The sequence below is a fragment of the Trachemys scripta genome, chromosome 6, assembly GCF_013100865.1.
Source record: "Trachemys scripta elegans isolate TJP31775 chromosome 6, CAS_Tse_1.0, whole genome shotgun sequence".
Lineage (NCBI taxonomy): Eukaryota > Metazoa > Chordata > Testudines > Emydidae > Trachemys > Trachemys scripta.
This window is the reverse complement of record NC_048303.1, coordinates 8,477,033-8,503,697: the sequence shown is the minus strand read 5'-3', so window position 1 is coordinate 8,503,697 and position 26,665 is coordinate 8,477,033.

The following is a 26,665-nucleotide window of genomic DNA, read 5'->3' as shown; positions in this document are numbered from 1 at the left end:
AAAGCACCTGTAAACTGAAAAGAATGTAACGGGCTGAATGTAGCACGGACATAAACATATTGAGTGTAGATAATGCGTGAAAAGGGGCAAAGTTTTCCACACCTTGGACTGATTTGGCATCCAATGAACTGCAAAATGGATGTAATTTACATGATGCAGCGTGGGAATGTGAGGGGAAGGGACTTGTTGCAGAAAAACACCACAAAAGGTATAAAACTACTCTTCTCCTCCCCCTCTTCAAAACACACATACAGTGTAGGAACTAGAGCTGGTCAAGAAAAGTTGAGTAAATGTAATGAAAACATTTAAAAGAAATAGAATTCGTTTTAAATTTTCCATTTTTTGTTTTTGACAAAACCACTTCTGAATATATATAGTTTTATTGTTTTTGTGGCAGGGAATCACTTTCTTGCACTTTGTTTCTCCTGAGGAAAGGGTAAGAGAGAAGGGACAAGAATGGAAGAAATTGATTCTCATTTTTTGACTTTTGTTCAGTGGAAAAAAATGAAAAAAAAGTCAGAGAGAGTAATCTTTACACCACCACTTAAACAAACATGTTTTAAATTTTATTTTTTGTTGACAATGAAAAAAATTGACCAAGAATAAACATTTTTGCGCTCCACATTTTCAGTTCCATCAAGAAGGCATTTTCCACTGAAAAAAAAATTTGATGGAAAATTTGCAAACAGCTCTGTGGCTTTAAGGCTCAGTGTTGGCATGTGGGTAGGGAGGAATGCATAATCCTTCCCAGATAGTCCCAGTTGCACACAGGAGTCACTTAGAATGCACCATCCTATCACAGGCTGTATTTCCCTTTTGCAAGCTGGCACGGGGTCATGCCCCTATCTCCTCATTACCCTTCATTGCCCCTTTTTAGAGCTTCTGCCCACCAGACTCTCCTTTCTAACCTCCATAGGAGTCAACAACAATACAACCTATCCTCCTGTTGCACATACACCATTTTACTTGTGAATTCAGCCCAGAGCCTTCTAAAGCAGTGATAATGGTTTGTTCCAGATCTGAATTTAGATCAATGGTCCACAGTCATCTGTAGTGTAAACTCCATTAAAATCAATGGAGTTGTCTGAGAAATGAATTTGGCTCAATATATTTAACACAGAGATAATTAAAATGGACAGTTTTGGCCTTAGTGTTTCTGAATAGTTGTAACTTCACTTCAATATTTAATCATGCTGCAAACCAATAAAATGTACTTATTACTGTTTAAATTGATTTCCTAACAAAACATTAGTGTGAAGTGGTATAAATGTGTTTTCCAATAAAAATAAATAGGACATGAAAGTGTTTAAAGAGAACAATATTGGAAATAAACACAGGCAGCAAACAAGGGCCTAGCTCATTCTGAGTATACCTCTACCCAGATATAACACTGTCCTTGGGAGCCAAAAAATCTTACCGCATTATAGGTGAAACCGCGTTATATCGAACTTGCTTTGATCCGCCAGAGTGCACAGCCCCGCCCCCCTGGAGCGCTGCTTTACCGGGTTAGATCCAAATTCGTGTTATATCGGGTTGCATTATATCGGGGTAGAGGTTGGGAATGTTTAAACAAAATGTTTTCCTGTCAAAATGCCCATTCCTTAAAGCAGAAACTATTCATGGAAAAGGTTCAGTTTCAGTTAATTTTTCAAATAAAAGCCTTTTTATAAATATTTCATATTTAATTTAAACTAAATTAGTTTTTTTTAAATGGTCAAAATTGAAATGAAATGTTTTAAAAGTATAGAAATGAAACATTGATTAAACTGAACTGTTTGTTTTTTATTTGTGTGTTTTGTATTTGATAAAAAAAAATCAAAATTTCAATTTTTTCTCCTGATTTGGGGCAGGCAAAAAAAAAAAAAAAAAATCCAAAATCTCAAGACAAAATTGTGGGATGGGAAAACCATTTCTCTCTCAGCTCTAGCAGGGAGTCTGTGAATAACTCCGAAAAGAAACCAAAAGTATGGAAAGGAGGTTATGGTCCATGAATGCTGCCACTTGCCTTCTCCAAGAGTTTAGCAATGCAGAAAGAATGTATTTCATTTTACAAGGGTTGTGGGAGTATTGGTTCTTGTCTATCCAAACAGGACAGGTCTACATTTTGGGGTCTCATCTCTCATCTGCCACTTTTCCATGTGCATCTTGAAACTTTTTGACACCACCTTTTTTTTGTTTGTTTGCTTTATAAAAGCTTGCTTGTATATAAATAACGTGCAGCTCACAATATCCCCAAGAGAGTGGTTGTCAGAGAAAGGCAAAGCCACAGATATTAGGCAAAGATAACCAACTTTTTTTTCTGTAATATGGTCACCTTCTAGAAAGAACTGCATCACCACTAACAATAGGCACTTCACAAGGACTAGCTGCTTATACATTCAGTAATTGCAGTAGCACCATCTGTTGACTCACAACAAGCTTATGGTTTATTCTGCTATTTTTGCTTCGTTTCAGACAAGATTATGCCATTTAGACACAATCTTGAGCATGTGCACAGTCCCAGGAGGGATTATACCTCATAACCTCCAGTGGCATCTGTAGGGAGTCTAAGTGTCTTTTCTGCATCCCTTTCTCTACCTGTGCTGCTAACTCATGTTAATTGTGTGTGCTGATGACACAAATCGATTTAATTAACAACACTACAGAGACTCCTGGCTAGATACCTGATGCAAAGGCTGCTCCTGGGATCTGACCACACCTCTGCCAATTAGGGCCTGTGCAGATAAAGGCTTGCTGTGTCAGTGACTGAGGCTTGGGCAGACAGGTCCAGGGATTAGAGCCATACACATGCGGGGTAGAGGAAGTCAAGTCAGAGTCAATAGCCAGGAACCAAGGGTAGGGAGACAAAGAAGGACCCAAGAGCGAGGCAGGGTCTGTCTCAGGAGCAGGTCAGAGATTTGTCTTGTTGCACAGACAATTTCCTGGAACGCCCTCCAGACTTAAATAGTAGTTCTGGGCCAATCAGAGGTCATGAGAGGAGTAGACAGTCATTGTTACTATGGCTGGCAATTCTCTCAGTGACTTCTCTCCCAGGATGTATAGTGCATTTTCCAGGGTTTTCCCGAGTCTGGCTACTGGTAGTGGGGAAGAACTCTTTGCCCAGAGCCTGGCAAACCTGAGTTAGACTCTAGTGAGAAGAGATAGCTCAGGGGTTTGAGCATTGGCCTCCTAAACCCAGGGTTGTGAGTTTAATCCTTGAGAAGGCCACCCAGGGATCTGGGGCAAAATCAGAACTTTGTCCTGCTCATGAAGACAGGGGGCTGGACTTGATGACCTTTCAAGTTCCCTTCCAGTTCTAGGAGAAAATAAATTAATGGAGATATCCTATTTTTTTTATTAACTATTGTGTGCCAGTAAGTGTGCATTACAGGAAGTTATATGTGTGGTGTATACAGGATATTGCTTAACAGTGGCATGGCACCAGGCCGAAATGGTGTTCTTCCCTGGGCCTCTACTCAAAGTGCTGACCTAGTCTGTTAGGGGAATCTAGCCTTCCTCTTCTCAAATGCTATAGCATGCACACACCTATGCACATTTACTAGCATGTATAGAGTGTGTATGTTACTAATGAACAGTATATATCAATTCCATTTATAGATCTGACCAGAATCTTAGATGCATTTGACATTTCAGTGACTCCATCATGAAGCAGATACTATAGTCTCTTGCAAAACCATCACAGAGCATTTGGTATTATTAGAATTCTTTGAGACTTGGCAAGGTATGGCACATACGAATGAAGGTACAATGAGGGCCTGATCCAAAGTCAGTGAAAAGACATTTAATGACGGTAGAGAAAGATTATGTTCTATTATTAGTATTATGGTAGTGTAGTCCACTGGTGAGTGTATTAAAAGCTCTGGAGGTTCCTGTTTCAATCCCTAGTATGTCTACCAAGATGGCGGCCCTCATAGTAACACCCAAAGGCTCCAACCAAGATCAGGGCCCCATTCTACTTGGCACTGTATCAATGCACAATCAGAGGCAGTTCTTGCCCCAAATGTCTTACAATCTAAATAGACGAGTCAGACTGGAAATAGGCACAGAGGAGAGAAGTGCCTTGCCCAAGATTGTACAGCAGGTGCTTGGCAGAACTGGGCATAAAGATCAGGCCTCCTGCTCCCCAGTCCCTCATTCTATATGCTCTGCTGTATCTCACTTCCTGCATAATGCCTGGCTCAACCCAGTGACGAGTTGTTGTTTTTTTTCCAAAAGCATCAATTCATATCCTCTTAATAAAGAATAATCATATCATGTACAGTATACACCTGCCTCTGTTTATCGCTATCACATGATTGGAGGCTAGTTTTCCTTAACAGTGATATATAGCAATTGAAGTGAAATCATGCACCAAAATCCATCCATATCTGGAATATCCCTTGTTAGCAAATAAATAACTAAATAAAAACCACATGGCAAAAGGTTGGATTTTTGCCACATTTCAGCTATTATCCTGTTGACGCTTAATAAAACTATTACTCATATGCTGATAATCTTTCCCAGACTGGACATCAGGAAAACTACTGTTTCTTTGCCAACTCTACAGTATTAAATGTATATTTTATTTATGGATGCTACCAGTGTGGTGAGATTTGGCTTTTCAGTATGGTCGTAAGAGGTGCTTAAGCTTTCTCATAGGGTTCTTTAATTAATGTACAATTATATGTTAAGTGGATTAAATATTACAGCCCTTAATTGTGAATTAGCTCCACAAATGCTAAATTAAGACACTAGTCAGACATGGTTAAGCAACGATTAAGAGTTTCTATAGTTATGAACCAGAGGTGATAGTAAGCCGGTACGGGCTGGTACGGAGGACCAGTAAGAAATGGAGACTGGCTGAGGGAGGGAGAAGCCTTCCCCCTTCATAAGAAAGGTTTAAACTCAGCTGTTCCCAGCACCTCCTGGGTTAGGAGCCGTTTCTGGCATCCTTGTTAATTTCACTCACAGTTGCTGGGGGGAGGAAGCCGGGGGGAGGGTGTGTTTGACCATAGCAGGGGCAGTTCTTTTCTGCCCCTGGGATGAAGGGATCTCTCCAATACTAATATACACAACAAATACAATAGGCATTTGGCTGCACAGCTTAAATTCAGAGCTAATAAAAGCAGGTGGAAGGGGAAAACTCACTGTCACATTGGTTTCTGTCTCCTCCCTCCTCCTCCAGCCAGGCTGCAGACAGTAAGGCCTGGTCTACACTAGGAGTTAATCTCGAATTTAGCATCGTTAAACTGAATTAACCCTGCACCCATCCACACAACGAAGCCCTTTACTTCGATATAAAGGGCTCTTAATATTGATATCTGTACTCCTCCCCGATGAGGGAAGTAGCACTGAAATAAGTATTGCCATTTCGGATTAGAGTTAGTGTGGCCGCAATTTGACAGTATTGGCCTCCGGGAGCTATCCCACAGTGCACCATTGTGACCGCTCTGGACGGCAATCTGAACTCGGATACACTGGCCAGGTAGACAGGAAAAGCCCCGCAAACTTTTGAATTACATTTCCTGTTTGCCCAGTGTGCAGAGCACAGGTGACCTGGCAGAGCTCATCAGCACAGGTAACCATGCAGTCCGAGATTCGAAAAAGAGCACCAACATGGACCGTACGGGAGGTACTGGATCTGATCGCTATATGGGGAGAGGATTCAGTGCTAGCAGAACTAAGTTCCAAAAGACGAAATGCCAAAACAGTTGAAAACATCTCCAAGGGCATGATGGAGAGAGGCCACAATAGGGACTCACTACAGTGCGGCTTGAAAGTTAAGGAGCTCAGACAAGCCTATCAAAAAACAAAGGAGGCAAACGGTCACTCTGGGTCAGAGCCGCAGACATGCTGCTTCTACGCTGAGCTGCATGCAATTCTAGGGGGGCCACCATCACTACCCCACCTCTGACCGTGGATTCCGAGGCGGGGGTAATCTCAGCCATGCCTGTGGATTCTGTGGACGGGGAAGATGAGGAGGAGGAGGAGGATGACGAGCTTGCGGAGAGCACACAGCACTCCATTCTCCCCAACAGGCAGGATCTTTTTCTCAGCCTGACTGAAACACCCTCCCAACCCCCAGACAATGAGGCCATGGAAGGGACCTCCGGTGAGTGTACCTTTGTAAATATAAAACATGGTATAAAAGCAAGCGTTTTTTAATGATTAATTCGCCCTGAGGACTTGGGATGCATTCGCGGCCAGTACAGCTACTGGAAAAGTCTATTAACGTGGTAAAACATAGTAGCCAAGGAAAACCAAGCAATGGTACGTAAATAGTATAATGGCCAACAGGGGTCAGACTAGAGACTCTTGCCTACATGCTCGGGGTCTTACTGATCGCCATATTTGGGGTCGGGAAGGAATTTTCCTCCAGGGTAAATTGGCTGAGCCTCTGGAGGTTTTTTCGCCTTCCTCCGCAGCATGGGGCAGGGATCGCTAGCAGGAGGGTCTCTGCCGATTGAAGTCACTAAAATACAGGATTGGGGACTTCAACGGCAGAGTCCAGGAAAGGGTTTTGTGGCCTGCAGTATGCAGGGGGTCAGACCAGATGATCATAATGGTCCCTTCTGACCTTAAAGTCTATGAGTCTATGAGTGTCTGGGGATGGAGCGGAAATCCTCCAGGGACATCTCCATGAAGCTCTCCTGGAGGTACTCCAAAAGCCTTTCCACAAGGTTTCTTGGCAGTGCAGCCTTATTCCATCCTCCATGGTAGGACACTTGACCATGCCATGCTAGTAGCAAGTAATCTGGTATCATTGCATGACAAAGCCTGGCAGCGTATGGTCCCGGTGTTTGCTGTCATTCAAGCAACATCCGTTCTTTATCTGTCTGTGTTATCTGTCACTGTGTTATCCTCAGGAGAGTGATATTGTTCATGGTAACCTGATTGAAATACGGGAATTTAGTTAAGGGGACAGATTTGGCCGTTCCTACTGGGATGTTTGCCTGTGGCTGAAAAGAAATATCCTTCCCTGCAGTTAGCCAAGCGGGGGGGGAGAGGGAGGAAATCTTCCCTGATACCAGCCATGCGGGGGTGGGGAGGGATAAAGCAATCATCCCAGAGAATTGGATGCGGGGGGTTAGTTTGGTTTCTGCTGCTGCACATTAACAGGAAAACCACAGCACTCAACGGGCTTTGCTTGGTATGTGGGAAAGGAGGGCGCTGCTCGTAGGAAAGCTGCAGAAGCCGAAAGACAATGGCTTACCATGGCCACATGCAAGCCAAATTCTGTTGCCCAGACCTGCATCTGTGCTCTCTAACACCAAAGCCGCAGGCACTCAATATTAAGATGCAAAATGCAACCTTGTACCGAAATCACATGTGTTATGTAATGTGAATAGTGTTGTTCACAGTGAAAGAGTATAAGCATTGTTCTGTAAAATGTATCTTTTTAAATACTTCTCTCCCTTTTTTCCCTCCCTCCCGCAGCTGCAAATTTTTCAAGCCTCCCTCCTCCGTCCCGAAGGCTATCTCAGATAAGGCATCGAAAAAAGAGGACGCGAGATGAAATGTTCTCAGAAATCATGGAATCCACCTGCAATGAAAGAGCTCATCTGAATGAGTGGAAGGACATGGTAGCAAAGTACAGGAAAGATGTCAGTGAACGTGAGGCCATGAGGGACGCTCGAGATGAGAGGTGGCAGGCTGCAACGCTGGGACTGCTGCGTGATCAAATGGACATGCTCTGGCATCTGGTGGAGCTTCAGGAACGGCAGCAGGAGCACAGAGTGCTGCTGCAGCCGCTGTCCTCCCTCCCCCCTCACCATGTTCCATAGCCTCCTCACCCAGACGTGTAAGAATGCGGGGGGAGGAGGGAAGGCTCCATGCACCCTCCCACTCCACCCCAGTGGATGGCCCAACCAAAAGGCTGTCATTACTTTGAACTTTTTTAGTGGCCTTTTCCTTCCCTCCTATCCTCCTCCCAAACCCCACCTGGGCTACCTTGTCAGTTCTCTCCCTCTTTTTATAATCAATTAATAAAGAATGCATGATTTTTAAATGATAGTGACTTTATTTCCTTTGAAAGCAAGCTGGGATTGAAGGGGGGTGGGTAGGTTGCTTACAGAGAACGAGTCAATCAAGGGGGTGGGTTTTCATCAAGGAGAAACAAACAGAACATTCACACGGTAGCCTGGCCAGTCATGAAATTGGTTTTCAAAGCTTCTCTGATGCGCAGTACTTCCCGGTGTGCTCTTCTAATCGCCCTGGTGTCTGGCTGCACGTAATCAGTGGCCAGGCGATTTGCCTCAGCCTCCCACTCCACCATAAAGTTCTCCCCCTTACTCTCACAGAGATTGTGGAGCACACAGCAAGAAGCAATAACAATGGGAATATTGGTTTGGATGAGGTCTGAGCGAGTCAGTAAAGTGCGCCAGTGACCTTTTAAACGTCCAAATGCACATTCTACCACCATTCTGCACTTGCTCAGCCTGTAGTTGAACAGGTCCTGACTACTGTCCAGGCTGCCTGTGTATGGCTTCATGAGCCATGGCATTAAGGGGTAGGCTGGGTCCCCAAGGATAACTATAGGCATTTCAACATCCCCAACTGTTATTTTCTGGTCTGGGAAGTAAGTCCCTTGCTGCAGCTGTTTAAACAGAGTAGTGTTCCTGAAGACGCGAGCGTCATGAACCCTTCCCGGCCATCCCACGCTGATGTTGGTGAAATGTCCCTTGTGATCCACCAGTGCTTGCAGCACCATTGAAAAGTACCCCTTGCGGTTTACGTACTGGCCGCCCTGGTGCTCCGGTGCTAAGATAGGGATATGGGTTCCATCTATCGCCCCACCACAGTTAGGGAATCCCATTGCAGCAAAGCCATCCACTATGACCTGCACGTTTCCCAGAGTCACTACCTTTGGTAGCAGCAGCTCAGTGATTGGCTACTTGCATCACGGCAGCCCCCACAGTAGATTTGCCCACTCCAAATTGATTCCCGACTGACCGGTAGCTGTCTGGCGTTGCAAGCTTCTACATGGCTATCGCCACTCGCTTCTCAACTGTGAGGGCTGCTCTCATCTTGGTATTCTGGCGCATCAGGGCAGGGGAAAGCAAGTAACAAAGTTCCATGAAAGTACCCTTACGCATGCAAAAGTTTTGCAGCCACTGGGAAACGTCCCACACCTGCAACACTATGTGGTCCTACCAGTCTGTACTTGTTTCCCGGGCCCAGAATCGGCGTTCCATGGCATGAACCTGCTCCATTAACAGCAGGATCTCTAAAGTGCCTGGGCCTGTGGTTTGATAGAATTCCATGTCCATGTCCTCATCACTCTCGTCGCCGCGCTGTCGTAGCCTACTCCTCGTCGCCTGGTTTTGCAGGTTCTGGTTCAGCATAAACTGCACGATAACACGCGAGGTGTTTACAATGTTCATGACTGCCGTCTTGAGCTGAGCAGGCTCCATGCTTGCCGTGGTATGGCGTCTGCACTGTTCACCCAGGAAAAAGGCGCAAAACGGTTGTCTGCCGTTGCTTTCCCATAGGGAGAGGGAGGATGTACCCAGAACCACCCACAACAATGTTTTTGGCCCCATCAGACATTGGGATCTCAACCCAGAATTCCAATGGGCGGAGGAGACTGTGGGAACTATGGGATAGCTACCCACAGTGCAATGCTCCGGAAATCGACACTAGCCCCGGTACATGGACGCACACCGCCGAATTAATGTGCTTAGTGTGGCCGCATACATTCGACTTTATACAATCTGTTGCCAAAAACCGGTTTCTGTAAAATTGGAATAATCCCGTAGTGTAGACATACCCTAAGGCTCTGCGTTCCTCTCCCACCCCCCACTCAGCAGGGGCTCTCCTCTAGGCTCTAGCTTGCAGTGAGCAGGGAGACTGGCTGAGATGCCTGCTTCTGCTGCCTGCATAAGAATAGTTAAACTCAGCTGTTCCCTGGGCAGTTCAGCCCCCGGGGTTAGGAGCCGTTTCTGGCATCCTTATTAATTTCACTCCCAGTTGTTGAGGGGAACAGGGGATGGTGTGTATGACCATGGCAGGGGCAGTTTTTTTCTGCCCCCGGGATGAGGGGATCTCCAATACTACTATAATACAATAGTAGAGGCTGGTTGCTGGGGTTGGGGCAGTCGTCAGCAGGCTGCAGCTGTATTGTTTGCGACACACACATTCATACACATACATACTGTATGTATTACTGTCCTGTGGGGAAGGTGCCAGTGCCCTTTTAAGGGGTGGGGGTGGGGTACAAGTGTTTCTGGGCTAACACACCTCAGGAACTTCTGCTTAATGTGTGCTGCTTAATGGAGTCCGTCCTTCCCCAGGGGGCTGTTGTTGGTCCAACTCCTACACTGAAGAGCTATCTTTTTTGAGAGAGCCATCCATACTGTACATATACATTTAGAATATACCTGGATCAGAGTAGATTTAGATCTGTGAAGCGAGACAAGAAGATTTTGTTTTCCCAGGAAGACATTCATGTGGATGTTCCAAAGTTAGCTAGTGCATGTGATGTAGTAATCGCTAAGTTACAACAGAGAGAGCTACAACAACTAGAGAATAGAATTCCTGCTCCTCCACCCAATATTACATTAGCACCATATAAAGTAGAAGATTCAGTCCCTTTGGGTGGACATTTATTGGCATTTGGGCAATCAACATTGCCTAGACCCCAAGAATTTCGCAGACCACATACACCCCCTTGGTATACGTTGGTATCACCTGGTGTACCGGTAGAATGCCCTACTACACCAGACTTTAGCGGACTAAGAGATGTCCTGCGTCAGTGTGAAGCCTGATCCAGGACGAACTTTATCTTCTGATCAAACAAATTGGCGAGCTGAAACCCATACTAATTAATATCCATAATAATAATTATTAAAATTAATAATTACTTAAAATTAATGAAATAAAATTAAATTAAGTGAATAAATTATATCAACACTACTAACACACCCCAAATCAGGCTACACTATTGGAGAGATCCCCTCATCCCGGGAGCAGAAAAGAACTGCCCCTGCCATGGTCACACACACCCTTCCCCTGCCCCCCATAACAACTGGGAGTGAAATTAACAAGGATGCCAGTAACGGCTCCTAACACCGGGGGCTGAACCGCGCAGGGAACAGCTGAGTTTAAACTCTTCTTATGCAGGGGGCAGGCTTCTCCCTCCCTCAGCCAGTCTCCCTGCTGCAAGCTAGAGGGGAGTCCCTGCAGCTGCTGCTGAGTGCCAGGCAGGGGGAAAGCACGGCCTAGTGTCGGCAGCGTGGCTGGAGGAAGAGGGAAGACACAGAGAAAAATGAGATAGTGAGTTTTCACTTTTTCAGGCTTATTCCAATATTAAAGTTTTATTACTGACAGTATTTTTAGTAGTAGTAGCAGCTTTATTTTCTTTATGTCATGCAATGGGAGGGAGCCATGAAGTATGTAGGAGAGGTGGGTTGCTTGCTTGCCATTGGACCGTATGGGTAAGAAATGTAAATTACTTTCACCCCTGCCCAAACCCCAGGGCTCCCAGACGCCTCTGCAGCTGGTAGCTCCGGAGATGATTTAAAGGGCCCAGGGCTTCTAGCTTCAGCTGGATCCCCAAATCCTTTAAATCCTGATTTAAGAGCCCTGGGATTTAGAGGCCCCACCTTTTCTGGTAGAGGCCACTCTTCTTCCAATTAAGGCCCCACCACCTCTGCAGGACTCTGGAGTACCGGTAAGTCCTTTAAATTACTTTCACCCCTGTTATGAACCCTTCTGAAGTCTCAGTTACGTGCAAAACCAACGAGGAGTCCGGTGGCACCTTAAAGACAAACAGATTTATTTGGGCATCAGCTTTCGTGGGTAAAAATTTCCACTTCTTCAGTTAAGTGTAGTAACTCCCAAAATTGTGCTTTAGGTTACTTCCCTGTTAAAACAAACTCATATAATTTCCAGATCAATCTTAATAAAACTATAGCTAGGAAGTCCATTTCTGAACAAACTAGAATGCACAGGGTAAACTCTCCAAACCACTTTTCCTCCCGTCACATACATTTAATAGTTGGTACCTTTATTTTACTGTTGTTTGGAATGGAAATAAAGTTAAAAAAATGAGCGTGAGATATTTCCCCACCAAAGAAAAAAAAAAGAATTATACCAAAATTTGTTTTGAAATTTCAGTGGAAGATGGAACATTTCAAAGAAATGAAAATGTAAAAAAAAAAAAAAAACCCCAAACCAACAACAAAAAACAAGAACAAAACAGCTGTGATGGGGCAAGGCCAGCTGGCTACAGTAAAGTAGTGAGGAACAGGTATGTTAGCCCCACACTAAACAAATCCCTGGTACCATGGTAAACAAATGGCAGTTGCTCCAGGTTAATCAAGATACCTGGGGCCAATTAAGATCCTTCTAGAAGGCAGTGGAGGTAGCTAGATTGATTGGGACACCTGAAGCCAATCAAGGACTGGCTGGAACTAGTTGAAAGCCTCCCAGTTAGACAGTGAGGTGTGGGTGTCACGAGCTATAGGAGGGTGCTGTGCTGTTGCAGGAATGAAGCAGTACGAACCTATATCAGGTGCAAGGAAGGAGGCCCTGAGGTAATTGTGAAGAAGATATTGAGTGGGGGCTACTGTGGGGAAGTGGCCCAGGGAATTGTACATGTCCTATTTCCAAAAAGTCAGCTTCCATAGCTGCTAATTTTAGGGTCCCTGGGCTGGAGCCCAGAGTAGAGGGCAGGCCCGGGCTCCCCCTTCCCCTCCCTGATTAATCACGGATACTGGGAGACAGAGACTGTGCAAGGGAGGGTTGCTTCTCCTCACCTCCCTTGCTGGCTTATGATGAAAATGGCTCAGTAGACTGTGACCCTTGCCTCTAGAGAGAGAAGGGCTATGTGGAGGGTCACAGTGAGCCTCTGAGGCTAGCAAAATCAGTCAGGAAATGCAGGACCCACAGAGTCAAGGACAGAACTTTGTCACACAGATTTATGGTCACTAAATGATTTATGCACATTTTCTTGTAAACTCCAGCTGCTTTTCAGTGGACATCATTGTGGAGGTGTGCAGGGTATATACACAAGTAATGTGTGTTAACTGCACAGCTCCTCCAAACCCCCAAACAATCCAAAAAGGCAGCTGCCAGGTATTGACCCAACACTAATGTGGCATTCCACTTTGGAAGAGAAGTTATTTTTTTTGGCCTGTGCCATCATTCAGCTAATAATTTGTATTCATAGATTCTAGGACTGGAAAGGACCTCGAGAGATCATAGAGTCCAGTCTCCTGCCCTCATGGCAGGACCAAATACTGTCTAGACCATCCCTGACAGACATTTATCTAACCTACTCTTAAATATCTCCAGAGATGGAGATTCCAAAACCTCCTTAGGCAATTTATTCCAGTATTTAACCACCCTGACAGTTAGGAACTTTTTCCTAATGTCCAACCTAAACCTCCCTTGCTGCAGTTTAAGCCCATTGCTTCTTGTTCTATCCTTAGAGGCTAATTTGAACAAGTTTTCTCCCTCCTCCTTATGACACCCTTGTAGATACCTGAAAACTGCTATCATGTCCCCTCTCAGTCTTCTCTTTTCCAAACTAAACAAACCCAATTCCTTCAGCTTTCCTTCATAGGTCATGTTCTCAAGACTTTTAATCATTCTTGTTGCTCTTCTCTGGACCCTCTCCAATTTCTCCACATCTTTCTTGAAATGTGGTGCCCAGAACTGGACACAATACTGCAGTTGAGGCCCAACCAGCACAGAGTAGAGCGGAAGAATGACTTCTCGTGTCTTGCTCACAACACACCTGTTAATGCATCCCAAAATCACGTTTGCTTTTTTTGACTCCTATTTTAATGCACTGCTTTCCATTATAGGGTGGATAACTAATGGGTTGTCTGTTTTTTGGCATCTTTGGTACCGGTGGTCGAGCTTTACTCAGCAATGCATTAGGTAGACTGATGCATGGGAGTGGAATGGTGTATTGAATCTTCTTTCAATCACAAAAACAAAGAACAAAAAAAGACTTTAAAACTGCAATGGCCTGATTTATTTGACACAGTAACAAATAGCATGCTTTGGAGACCGCAGACTAATGGAGTCTTCTGTAGCAAAAACAAATCATTGGTTACACACTGTTTTTTATGTTTCATTTCATATGATGACTAGAAACAGGAGTACAGTGCGTGCTCCTCTGCTTTTCTGGTTCAGATAAGAGGTTTTGACATTTGAGTGTTTGATTGTAATTTAATCACATTGGAGACAACATATTTACTAGAAACAACAGTGCTTAAGGAAGTAGGTCAAGACTGTTCACAGAGCTGTGAGCTGTGGATTGATTTTGTTCGCAGATTTTATCAGTGACCTAATATTTTACTTTTGCATCCTTAAAAAGTATATAAACTCTCTCTCTCTGTAGGTTCTTATATATTTTTATATCATAGCTCTGTGTAGGCTCTTTTTGGAAGATATGCTGTAGTCAAACACAAGTTACTGGGCTCAGTATAGGGGTAATTGGGTGAAATTCTATGGTGTGTAAGATTCAGGAGGTCAGACTATGTAACCTAATGATCCCTTTTGGCCATAAAATCAATTAATCTATATAGACTCCATACAGTAAGGTTGCCTTTAGCTATGAACTCTTGTGGAGAGCATCTGTATTTCTTTATCTGAGCACCTCCCAAGAATAAGAACATAAGAACGGCCATATTGGGTCAGACCAAAGGTCCATCTAACCCAGTATCTTGTCTTCCGACAGTGGCCAATGCCAGGTACCCTCAAATGATCCATCTCCTGTCGTCCGTTCCCAGCTTCTGGCAAACAGAGGCCAGGGACATCATACAATGATAATTTCCTTTCCCCCAGTACTGCAAAAGATTAATTTTTCCTCTTTGTTTTCATTCCCCCACACTTTGTTATGATAGATAGACAGACAGACATTGTAGTAGGACTAGAAGCCCCAGTTGAGTTCAGGGCTAGTGGTTTTTCATACAATGTATACACACAGAAAGAGGCTGTCTCCTCCCCAAAGATCTTATAATCATTATGAAAAAAGTATATTTATTATCCCCATTTTAGAGACAGAGAACCAAGTCACAGAGTAGATTGTTACTTATCCAAGATCATACAACGAGTCTATAGAAATGCTGAGACTTGAACCAAGAACTCCTGAGTACCAGTCATAAGAACATAAGAATGGCCATACTGGATCAGACCAATGGTGCTTCTAGCCCAGTATCCTGTCTTCCAACAGTGGCCAATGCCAGGTGCTTCAGAGGGAATGAACAGAAAAGGTAATCATCAAGTGATCCATTCCCTATCACCCATTCCCTGCTTCTGGCAAACAGAGGGTAGGACACTTTAGAGCATTGTTTTGCATCCCTGCCCATCCTGGCTTTTAGCCACTGATGGACCTAACCTTCATGAACTTATCTAGTTCTTTTTTGCAACCTGTTGTCACCAGATGTTGGCTCTGTGTATGTTCTCTCTGCGTGCTGCACTGTCTCTGGCCAGATTGAACTGCCCAGTAACCACAGACTCGTTAGTAGTGAAGGCACTCGGTCAGGTTTATTGCCGAGAAAGCACAGTGCTGATGCTTACAGGTACACTAAACATATGTATATCCGTGAAAATGGACACAACTCAGTGAATGGCGGGACTTTCCATTCCCTCCTCAGTTAGCCAAAGACACTCAATTTTATACATCAATACAAACAAGTTACGGATTGCCCCTTTTTCGTAGTTAGTTGCCACCCTCTACCTTGTACATGTGGGTTCGATCAAAATATCTCTATTCATCAGACTGTCATCCTGACCTTATCTTTAAGAGAGGTCAATGTGTTCCCATTATCTTTGGGGAATGTTTTCGTACCATACTTGGTATCGGGGTGTTCTGGTACCATTTTTCTGGAATGTGTTTGCGTGAGTGTCCTGTGCCTAGCACTTCTCAGGTATGTGTGTTTTTGCAATACCAGCCCTATTCTTGCCAGATTCTGTGAGCCTGCATGCAGGAAGTAAATGTAAAATAGCTTTCTTGGGGGTTCAGCTTAAAGTTTACAAGCAAACAAAAGCATCTGGGGTTAGCAAAGAGGAGTCTACTAGCCATAAGAAATAAACAGAAATAAACCTAATTGCATCTTTCTAAACATTCCTGTTCTATTTACACATTTGGGGGTTCCAAATAAGTTCTAGGTATGATCTGATGATCTATGATCAGACCTGACTTAAAGCTTCTCATAGCATAACTGCTCCCTGTTCCCCTCTTTTCCAGAGAACAACAGAGACAAAGGGGAAGTTCCCCCCACCCCGTTTAAAAAAGTTCTAGCCTTCCCATTGGCTCTTTTGGTCAGGTGCCCACTCCCTTTCCTGGGAGACTTTTTTACCCTTTACAGGTAAAGCAAGCAGAGAACAGCCACCAAAAGGGACTTTATAGCTAACAGGCTGTCTGGGTGTCCATAAAAGGGAGCTACCCTCCTCCCTTCATTTATCACATGGGGTGACCAAATCTTCGAACAGTAATCAAGATGTGGGTTTACCATGGATTTATATAAGGGCAATATGATATTTTCTGTCCTGTTATCGATTCCTTTCCTAATGATTCCCAACATTCTGTTAGCTTTTTTGACTGGGCCATAACCACAAATTCAATCTTCCTTTTTATCAGAGATTTGTTTTAAATTAGTCAAAGCCTAAGACGTGAAAATTGGATCCTTTAATCTTTTCACAATGTGAGAAGCTAGTTAACAACCTCCTGATACATCTCCACTGGCAGGAGGGCAAACTTTCCTCAGGGGACCATATGCCTCAGGTGAATCCTTCTGGAAGGATGACTGGAAAAAGGCTAATGTAGTGCCCATCCTTAAAAAGGGGAAGAAGGAGGATCCAGGGAACTACTGGCCAGTCAGCCTCACCTCAGTCCCTGGAAAAATCATAGAGCAGGTCCTCAAGGAATCAATTCTGAAGCACTTAGAGGAGAGGAAAGTGATCAGGAACAATCAGCATGGATTCACCAAGGGCAAATCATGCCTGACTAACCTAATTGCCTACTATGAGGAGATAACTGGGTCTGTGGATGAGGGGAAAGCAGTGGATGTGTTATTCCTTGACTTTAGCAAAGCTTTTGATACAGTCTCCCACAGTATTCTTGCCAGTAAGGTAAAGAAGTATGGACTGGATGAATGGACTTTAAGGTGGATAAAAAGCTGGCTAGATCATCGGGCTCAAAGGGTAGTGATCAATGGCTCCATGTCTAGTTGGCAGCCAGTATCAAGCGGAGTGCCCCAGAAGTCAGTCCTGGGGCTGGTTTTGTTCAATATCTTCATTAATGATCTGGAGGATAGCGTGGACTGCACTCTCAGCAATTTGCAGATAACACTAAACTGGGAGGAGTGGTAGATACGCTTTAGGGTAAGGATAGGATACAGAAGGACCTAGACAAATTAGAGGATTGGGCCAAAAGAAACCTGATGAGGTTCAACAAGGACAAGTGCAGAGTCCTGCACATAGGATGGAAGAATCCCATGCACTGCTACAGATTAGGGACTGAATGACTAGGCAGCAGTTCTGCAGAAAAGGACCTAGGGGTTACAGTGGATGAGAAGCTGGATATGAGTCGACAGTGTGCCCTTGTTGCCAAGAAGGCTAATGGCATTTTGGGCTGTATAAGTAGGGGCATTGCCAGCAGATCGAGGGACATGATCATTCCCCTCTATTTGACACTGCTGAGGCCTCATCTGGAGTACTGTGTCCAGTTTTGGGCCCCACACTGCGAGAAGGATGTAGAGAAATTGGAAAGAGTCCAGCGGAGGGCAACACAAATGATTAGGGGGCTGGAACATATGACTTATGAGGAGAGGCTGAGGGAACTGGGATTGTTTAGTCTGCATAAGAGAAGAATGAGGGGGGATTTGATAGGGGGGGTTCCAAAGAGGATGGATCTAGACTATTCTCAGTGGTACCAGATGACAGAACAAGGAGTAATGGTCTGAAGTTGCAGTGGGGGAGGTTTAGGTTGGATATTAGGAAAAACTTTCACTAGGAGGGTGGTGAAGCACTGGAATGGGTTACCTAGGGAGGTGGTGGAATCTCCTTCCTTAGAGGTTTTTAAGGTCAGGCTTGACAAAGCCCTGGCTGGTATGATTTGGTTGGGAATTGGTCCTGCTTTGAGCAGGGGGTTGGACTAGATGACCTCCTGAGGTGCCTTCCAACCCTGATATTCTATGATTCTAACTCCTTGTTTGAACAAGTCTGTCACAAAAAGAACTGCTGGGTTCTATCTCTAGCCCTGCCACTGACTTTCGGTGACCTTAGAGACAATTTCAAACATACATTTAATCAGTTTTCTACTGGTCATTTCCTAGTGACTTTCAGATCCCTTTGGCTATTCCCATGACTCAATATGGTCAGGAGTGTGGTATGACTATTGTGAATATTTTTTTGCTGAGTGTTGACAATGAGCTTAGAAGATGGAAAAGACAAATCTCCTTTCCTCAGGGCTTTACATTTTACAAGGATGAACGACAGTTCAAATACAGTTTCCTCTAGCCTGCTATGTGCCATATAAACAGGAAAGACAAAAACTGAGTTAACTCTTCATTTATATTGGTAAGTGGGATTTGGCTTGCAATTCCTGCCTTCAAGATATTTTTAAAAAGAGAGATCACAAGATGGTACATGACCGTGGTTATGATTCCATACTGAAAGTTGTGTTTCATTTTGCATTTCAATTGGCATGAGTTTAGAATGACTGTATTACTTACCAGAATCAAAGCATTACTCAAGAGAGGTCAGGTGGTCATTGGTGTGGATGAAACAGTAACACAATATCAGGTAAGGGTGACTCTAAAGAATCATTGTTCAATAGCTTTCCTTACTACTGGAGTTGGGCATAAATAATGCATATTTTTCCATTAAGTTTCACAAATTTTTTTTTCATGGTTTCATTCCAGCCCATATTACTACCTGGAAATATTGCTTTTTGTGAAAATTCCATGACATGGCTATTTTCATATGAGAAAATAAAGTAAAATGAAATAAATAATATAATAACAACAAGGTCAGAAATCTATACATATTTCAAAGCAACTTGATTTTTGTTTAAAATCAATGGCAAATTGCAGATTTGGGGATTTTTTCATACTTTTCACTCAAATGAGCAAAAAATGGTTTTAAACTTCTATCATTTTTTTCTTAAAGTGAGAGTATTCTTGGAAATTAAAAATGCAATAACCTCAGTTGGCGGGGGGAATGTGTGTGGAAAGTTTTAGAGACTTCTGCTTCCTACATGGTTATTTAAAGACAATAAATGATTATAAACTTGGAAAGAAAATAGTTGTGGGTTTTTGGATGAGTTTCCAGGCTTTTCATAGATTCATAAATTCCAAGGCCAGAATGAACCACTGTGATTATCTAGTCTGTCCAACTGAGAAGCACAGGCTATAGAATTTCCCTAAAATAATTCCTAGAGCAAATCTTTTAGATAAACATCCAATCTTGATTTTAAAATGGTCAGTGATGGAGAATCCACCACAACCCTTGGTAAATTGTTCCAATAGTTAAATACTCTCATCATTAAAAATGTATGTATTATTTATAGTCTGAATTTCTCTAGCTTCCAACTTCACCCATTGAATCTTTTTATATATTTCTCGCTACAATGAAGATCCCATTATCAAATATTTGCTCCCCATGTAGGTACTTGTAGACTGTGACCAAATCACCCCTTTACCTTCTCTTTGTTAAGTTAAATCGATTGAACTTCTTGAGTCTATATTACAAGACATGTTTTCCAATCATGTAATCATTCTCATGGTTCTTCTCTGAACCCTCTTAGGGTTATCAACATCAGGGTTATGGACATCAGAAGAGGACATAGTATTCCACCAGCAGTCACATAAGTGCCACTCTACTATATAGTCTCTCTATTCCTATTGAGCTTGATCCAAGGATTGTATTAGGCCTTTTCTCCTCAGTGTTGCACTGGAAGCTCATAAAACTGTTATCCTCCATGAATCCCTAGCCTTTTTCAGAATCACTGATTCCCAGAGTAGAGACCACCATCTTGTAAGTATGGCCTAGGTTCTTTGTTCCCAGAAGTATACATTTACATTTAACCATATTCAAATGAATATATTTTGCTTCTGTCCCACTTACCAAGTGATCTAAACCAGTGGTTCTCAAAGCCGGTCCGCCGCTTGTTCAGGGAAAGCCCCTGGCAGGCCGATCCGGTTTGTTTACCTGCCACATCCGCAATTTTGGTCGATCGCGGATCCCACTGGACATGGTTCGCTGCTCCAGGCCCATGGAAGGGCTGCCAGCACATCCCTCGGCCCGCGCCGCTTCCCGCAGCCCCCATTGGCCTGGAGCGGCAAAACGCGGCCAGTGGGAGCCACGATCGGCCAAACCTGTGGATGGATCAGGAAAGCAAACCGGCCTGGCCCGCTAGGGACTTTCCCTGAACAAGCGGCGGACCGGTTTTGAGAACCACTGATCTAAACCATTCTGTATCAGTGACCTGTCCTCTACATTATTTACCACTCCCCCAATCTCTGCAAACTTTATCAGTGATAATTTTATAATTTCTTCCAGGTCATTGATAAAAATGTTAACTAATATATGGCTAACAACTGATTCCTGTGGGATCCCACTAGAAACACACCTGCTTGAATAGGAGTCCCCATTTGCAATCACATTTTACAATTAAAATATGTCACTTCCCTGCACGTGATTCAGCTTGGTTCACACCTGATTTTAGCTTGAAAGTGTAACTGGAAAGAAGCTTTGACAAGCAATAATACAGCACAACTTACTGCCACTATCTACTGACGATGCAAAGCTTTACCCCAACTAAACAAGAATGTGTAGGTGAACATTTTTAGTATAGAATCATAGAATATTAGGGTTGGAAGAGACCTCAGGAGGTCATCTAGTCCAATCCTCTGCTCAAAGCAGGACCAACACCAACTAAATCACCACAGCCAGGGTTTTGTCAAACTGGGCCTTAAAAACCTCTAAGGATGGAGATTCCACCACCTCCCTAGGTAACCCATTCCAGTGCTTAACCACCCTCCCAGTGAAATATTTTTCCTAATATCCAACCGAGACCTCCCCCACTGCAACTTGAGACCATTGATTCTTGTTCTGTCATCTCCCACCACTGAGAACATCCTAGCTCCATCCTCTTTGGAGCCCCCTTCAGGTAGTTGAAGGTTGCTATCAAATCCCCCGTCACTCTTCTCTTCTGCAGACTAAATAACCCCATGCATGTTCAGCTTTTCTAAATAGTCCTTAACCTGTTCTTTTACCATCGAGGGATGCTCACCTCCTCCCCATACTGTATTGCCCAGTGCACCAGTCTTATAGCTGACCTTTTCTGTGAAGACCTAGGCAAAAAATGCATTGAGTACTTCAGATTTTTCCACATCATGTGTCACTAGGTTGTCTCCCCCATTCAGTAAGGGTCCCACACTTTCCCTGACCTTCTTTTTGCTAGGGCCCTGTGAAGAGGGGCCACAACACTGAGTGCCCTCAACTCAGAGTCCCTTAGAGGAGACATTGGTTTCTTATTATAATATGCTGAAGCTGTAAATAAAGGACAGTTCCTGTCCACCCATTCTGCCTACAGTACTCAAGAGGCTGGAGGATCAATCTAGCTATCTGACTGGATTTTTCTCCAATGTAGAGGAAACCCCAAGTGAATGGGAGAGTAGGGTCAAAAGAAGCAGGTAGGAGGGAGAATCATGGCTCTGTCCCCACTTTGGTGCTGGCCAGGAGATGTGGCTGGTGGTGTGGAAGGCAGTATAGGGGTATAGTAACACTGTTTGCTTCCTGGTGCATTGGGAAGGCAGGAGGCCTTCAGCCTCTTATAGCACTTTTCAGCAGTCCTGAGCACCCACAATACTAACCAAAGCTAATTGGAGAGGTTGATGAACTGCATCTCTGAAAATCTGGCCCATAGCGTTTCAAGCTGGGCATCCAGAAATATAGGCACCTAAAATCAGTGGTCACCTTTGAAATTTTGGGCCTAAGGGACTTGTCCAAGACCACAGAGTCTAGCAGTGTAAGAGCTGGGATAGGAATAAGGCATAACTATACAACTTTGCTATGCTGAGAGCTCTGTGCCATGCTTTTATCTCAAGCAAATTAATTTCAAGTGACTCACAGAGGTGGGGAGGAAACTGTAACTGAAGAGTTGAGCTTTTGTGAATTTACCTATGAAGAGAAGAGGACCATGGAAGGAGCCATTGGACCAAGAGACACATCCAGGACCTGATCTGAAAGTATTTCAGTTTCATATACTGGGGGAGAGACATATGTCACAATTTCAGCAATATGAGAGCTCAAGAAAATGGCAATATGGGTTTTATGTTAGTAAGTATCTGCACCAGAATAGGTTTTGAAATGGATCCAGCATATACATGCTAAGCCATCTGGGCACCGTACTTTCTAAGTGAGAAGTAAATAACATTTAAATATATTGGCAAGAATGACATAGGAAAGGAAATGTCCTCAACTCCCCTCACCACTCCTGGGAAACATAGCTGATTTGACTATGATGACAATAATAATGACTTACATTTATACAGTCTAATTAGTGGCTTTGATTGAAATAGAAGGATCTTCCAATCCCTCTACAGTCTTTAAAAACTATGGGCTAAATATTTTTATTCAGTGAAACAGTGGAAATACACTGCAGACTGGAAATATTTACACTTTATATAGGAATCACTACTTTCACTATTAATATGGTGAAACTTGGTAATGGGTTAATAGTCATACATAGAAATATTGCACAAAACTTCACTGAAGATCAATATGTACCCATTTGGAATGAAAAGGGAAAAGTTCTAATATTATTGTCCAGCTTTGAGTTCATCAGGACACAGGTTAATGCTCCTACAGAACCAAAGGGTTTGATGGGATATGATATGGCCACAAGGGAACAAAACCTGGGGTTTACATGTAAAGTGTAAAACCTCCAACAACACATGGTTAAGACAATCTCTGCAAGGTTTAAGACCATCTCTAATGATCAGAAATCAGGAGGAAACCAAATTTGGGGGGCAGATTATCTCACATCTGCCTAATGTGAGGTTGCTTTCTCTGAAGCATATGGTCCTGGCCACTGTCAGATACAGGACACAGAGCTAGATGGACCTCGGGTCAGATCCAGATTAGAAACTCTTATGTTTCATGTCACAATGTTCTCTACAGCATGTCGGGGCATGATCCAAGTAGTGACTAAATGCCAGCAGCTGACTCACCAACACCATTTCCCTCATTATCTTGGTTTTCCTTGGAGAAATTCTGACCAAAGCCCAACATGCTTGGTTAATGAGACGTGCAAGAAGACAACCTGAGTTGGTACATGATTGCAGCTGACATGCAAACCGAGGTCCTCACACTTTGCATGCAGCAACTCTATCAGATGAAAACAATGTTCTGCTAAGCTAGGTTCAGCTGGGCCTCACTGCACTGTCCTGCTGTTAAGGGGAAACTCTTAAATTGTGGTCAGACACTGTAATCTGTTAAGTGTTTGCAAGGGAAGAATATGTGCAGCGGGATCCATGGCTTGATCCCTAAGAGCACACCTGAGGTACCTGGGGTTGTGGGGAATATGGAGTTTAAAAGGAAAAGAAGACACATAGTAAAGTCTCTCTAGTGCAACCTACAGCAGCAGCAGCATGAGCGATAGACATTATAAACCCACAGAGCTTGGAAAATCTGTCAGGCAGGACCGGTGCAACCCATTAGGCGACCTAGGCAGTTGCCTAGGGCGCTAGCATTTGGGGAGCGGCATTTCGGGTCCTTCGGCAGCGACCGCAGCGGCCAGATCTTCGGCAGCAAAAGCGGCGGCCGGATCTTCGGCCGCCCCGGTCGTCGTCGGTATTTTGGCGGAGGGAGCTGGGGCAGGCGGGTGCGGGGAGGGCCACCTGCAGCAAGTAAGGGGCAGGGGGGGCGACACGCAGGGGAACCTCTCCCCACCCCAGCTCACTTGTGCTTCGCCTCCTCCCCTGAGCACGCCGCCCCACTCTGCTTCTCTCCCTCCCAGGCTTGCAGTGCCAAACAGCTGATTGGCGCCGCAAGCCTGGGAGGCAGGAGAAGTGGAGCGGTGACGGTGTATTTGGGGAGGAGGTGGAGCAGAGGTGAGCTGGGGCGAGAAGCTGCTGCACGGCTCCCCGGACTAGGGGGAGCTGCCACGCGGGGGGGGGGTGTGCCTCAGGGCAGAGGGGGGGAGCTTCCTCACCTCAAGGCGGAGGGGGGGAGCTGCTGCAGGGAGGGGCGCCTCAGGGCAGAAGGGGAGGGGAGCTGGCCGCGCAGGGGGCAGAGAACTGCCACAGGGCTCAGGGTGGGGGAGAGGCACAAGGTGGAAGTTTCGCCCAGGGCGCGAAACATCCTTGCAACCTCCCTTCTGTCAGGGTAAATGCAAACCATCTTAATACTGGTAGGAGAATATCAGTTTAAAGAAATATAATAACAGCATCCTTATCCCTATGTTGCTGTTCTTCGCAATAACACAATTATAGTTTGTGTTCAACAAATAAATTATTTTGTTCTAGCATTATATCCACATAACATCACAGAAACCCGAGGCCAATGGCAACAACATAATTCAGCTTTTTGTTTGCTCAGCATTCCTGGAGCCTTGCATTGCACTGAAGTCTCCAGCCACACCCGAGTAAAAATGGCCAATGTGTGTTGCCATGCATTTCTTATTCCAAAATTATTTATTCTTTCTGGTGGTATTGAGACAATAGAAGAGCCATGATTCATGCATGCATTCTCCTTAACAGAAGGACTCCAGAACACATTCCCAGATCACATAACTTCTTCTCAGTGCCATGTTCAGCAGCTTGCATAATGACCTAAGTACCTAGATGAATCATCAGATATTGAGTTCTGAAGTATCTCCAGCTTGTCCAAGCACCGAACTTTGTTTTTAAGATTCCAAATGTTCTTTGAGGATTGTTCTCTCCTCATTATACCTCATTTGAGCATCATTTCATGGAATGCCATATGGAGTCAATAGTCTTTAGCATGTATATACTATTCCCTACAATGTCTATAAATATGTCACTTATCCCTAATTAAAACCACATCATTCCCCATAGAAATACATGCACAGTAATTAGCCAACCCTGGGCAGGCTATCATTGTGCTAATTACTGCCATTAAAAAACAAAAAAACATGCCCAGTAAAATAAGTGGGGTTATTTTGCTTATGTACTAGGTGACAATTTCAAATGTTAGAAAGGGAGAAGAATGATGGTTGTGCAATTAAAGCTCTGGACTGGGACCCTGGAGAGCTGGGTCCAATTTGCAGATCTACCACCGATGTCCTGAATGACCTTGGGCAAAACACTTAGTCCCTCTGTGGCTCATTTCTATATTTGTAAAATGGGGACAATAATACTTCTTTTCTCTGTCTTGTCTATTTCCTATGAACATTTCTGGTTTCGACATATTGGCATTTTCTGACCAAAAATAATTTAATTGAAAAATTCCCAACCAGCTCTGTTCAAATCATCTACCTTTTCCACACATTTTAACTGCAGGTACAGTACTGCAATGGGATTGCACATGAGGAAATTACACCATTTTGCATGAACACTAGGTGTGATGGTACACACTCTTCTTGCCTTTCCTTTGGTCTGCTGAGACTGAACTGCTGTGATAGGAAATTCAGTAGCCGCTTCGCTGTATTGTAGTGGCAACATCCAAGAATGGAGTCAGGCATCTGGGAAAGGATGGGCTGAATCAGATGTGTAACATCCTAATTGCTTCCCTGTGTAAGAGATACCACAGGATGGGAACAGAGAGCTTTTGGAGGGTAGTTTAGAAATGAGTACGGTCCTCATCCTGAAAGTTGCTCAGTTGCCTTTTGAGAGCCTTTCAGCACCTTCATCTCTCATTGACTTCAAAGACAGCTTCCACTTTCCCACCCATGTCCCTTTGCTATTGTTTTGTAGCCCCATTAATTGCAGCATGTCTAATTGGAGTGGTTCCTCCCTCTCTGCATCAGAGGGAGGCCACTCCACCTCGCTATGCCACCTACTGGCTGCAAGCCAATCAACTGGCAATTAGCACCTGGCTGGGGCAGATGGCAAACAAATGCATGCCAAGTGGCCTAAGGTGGGTAGGCTGCAACCCCAGGGGTGGGGTGGTGGCAAGGGAGACCTGGGAGCACCCTACCTGGTCATAGGGTTTCATCCCACATGAGCTCTCAGGCTCCTCGGGATTCTCAGCAGCTGGCAGTTCCAGCAGCTTCTGGGGTTATTTGCAGGGCGGCAGCTCCTCCAGACTTTCTTCCAGAGGCAGGGGTTGATACAGCTCAGTCCCTAGTTCAAGAGCCACCAGCAGCATCCAACTCCTTCCCAGGCTCTCCCTCAACTAAACTGGGGGCCCCGCCTTTTATACTTCCTGTTCCGCCCCTATGCTTCAGCATAAGGGGAGGACCTGGTCTGGCTCCACCCCCAGGGGGCTGGGAGTGGTTCCTCCCTGTCTGCGTCAGAGGGAGGCCACTTTGCCTTGCTACAGAGAGTAAGTGCTTTATGACAGGGACCTTGTTTTCATATCTGTGCTGGGAGTTGCCTGGTGCAACACCAGGTGCTGTAAAATAGTGAATCATAAAATAATCATGGACCTTAATATGCTCAGCACCTTGCAGAATCAAGCTCCTTGACTTTATTTTCTTTTTCTAACTGCCAAAGGAGCTCACCAAGATTCGAGATGACTTATCTGCCCAAGCAGAAAC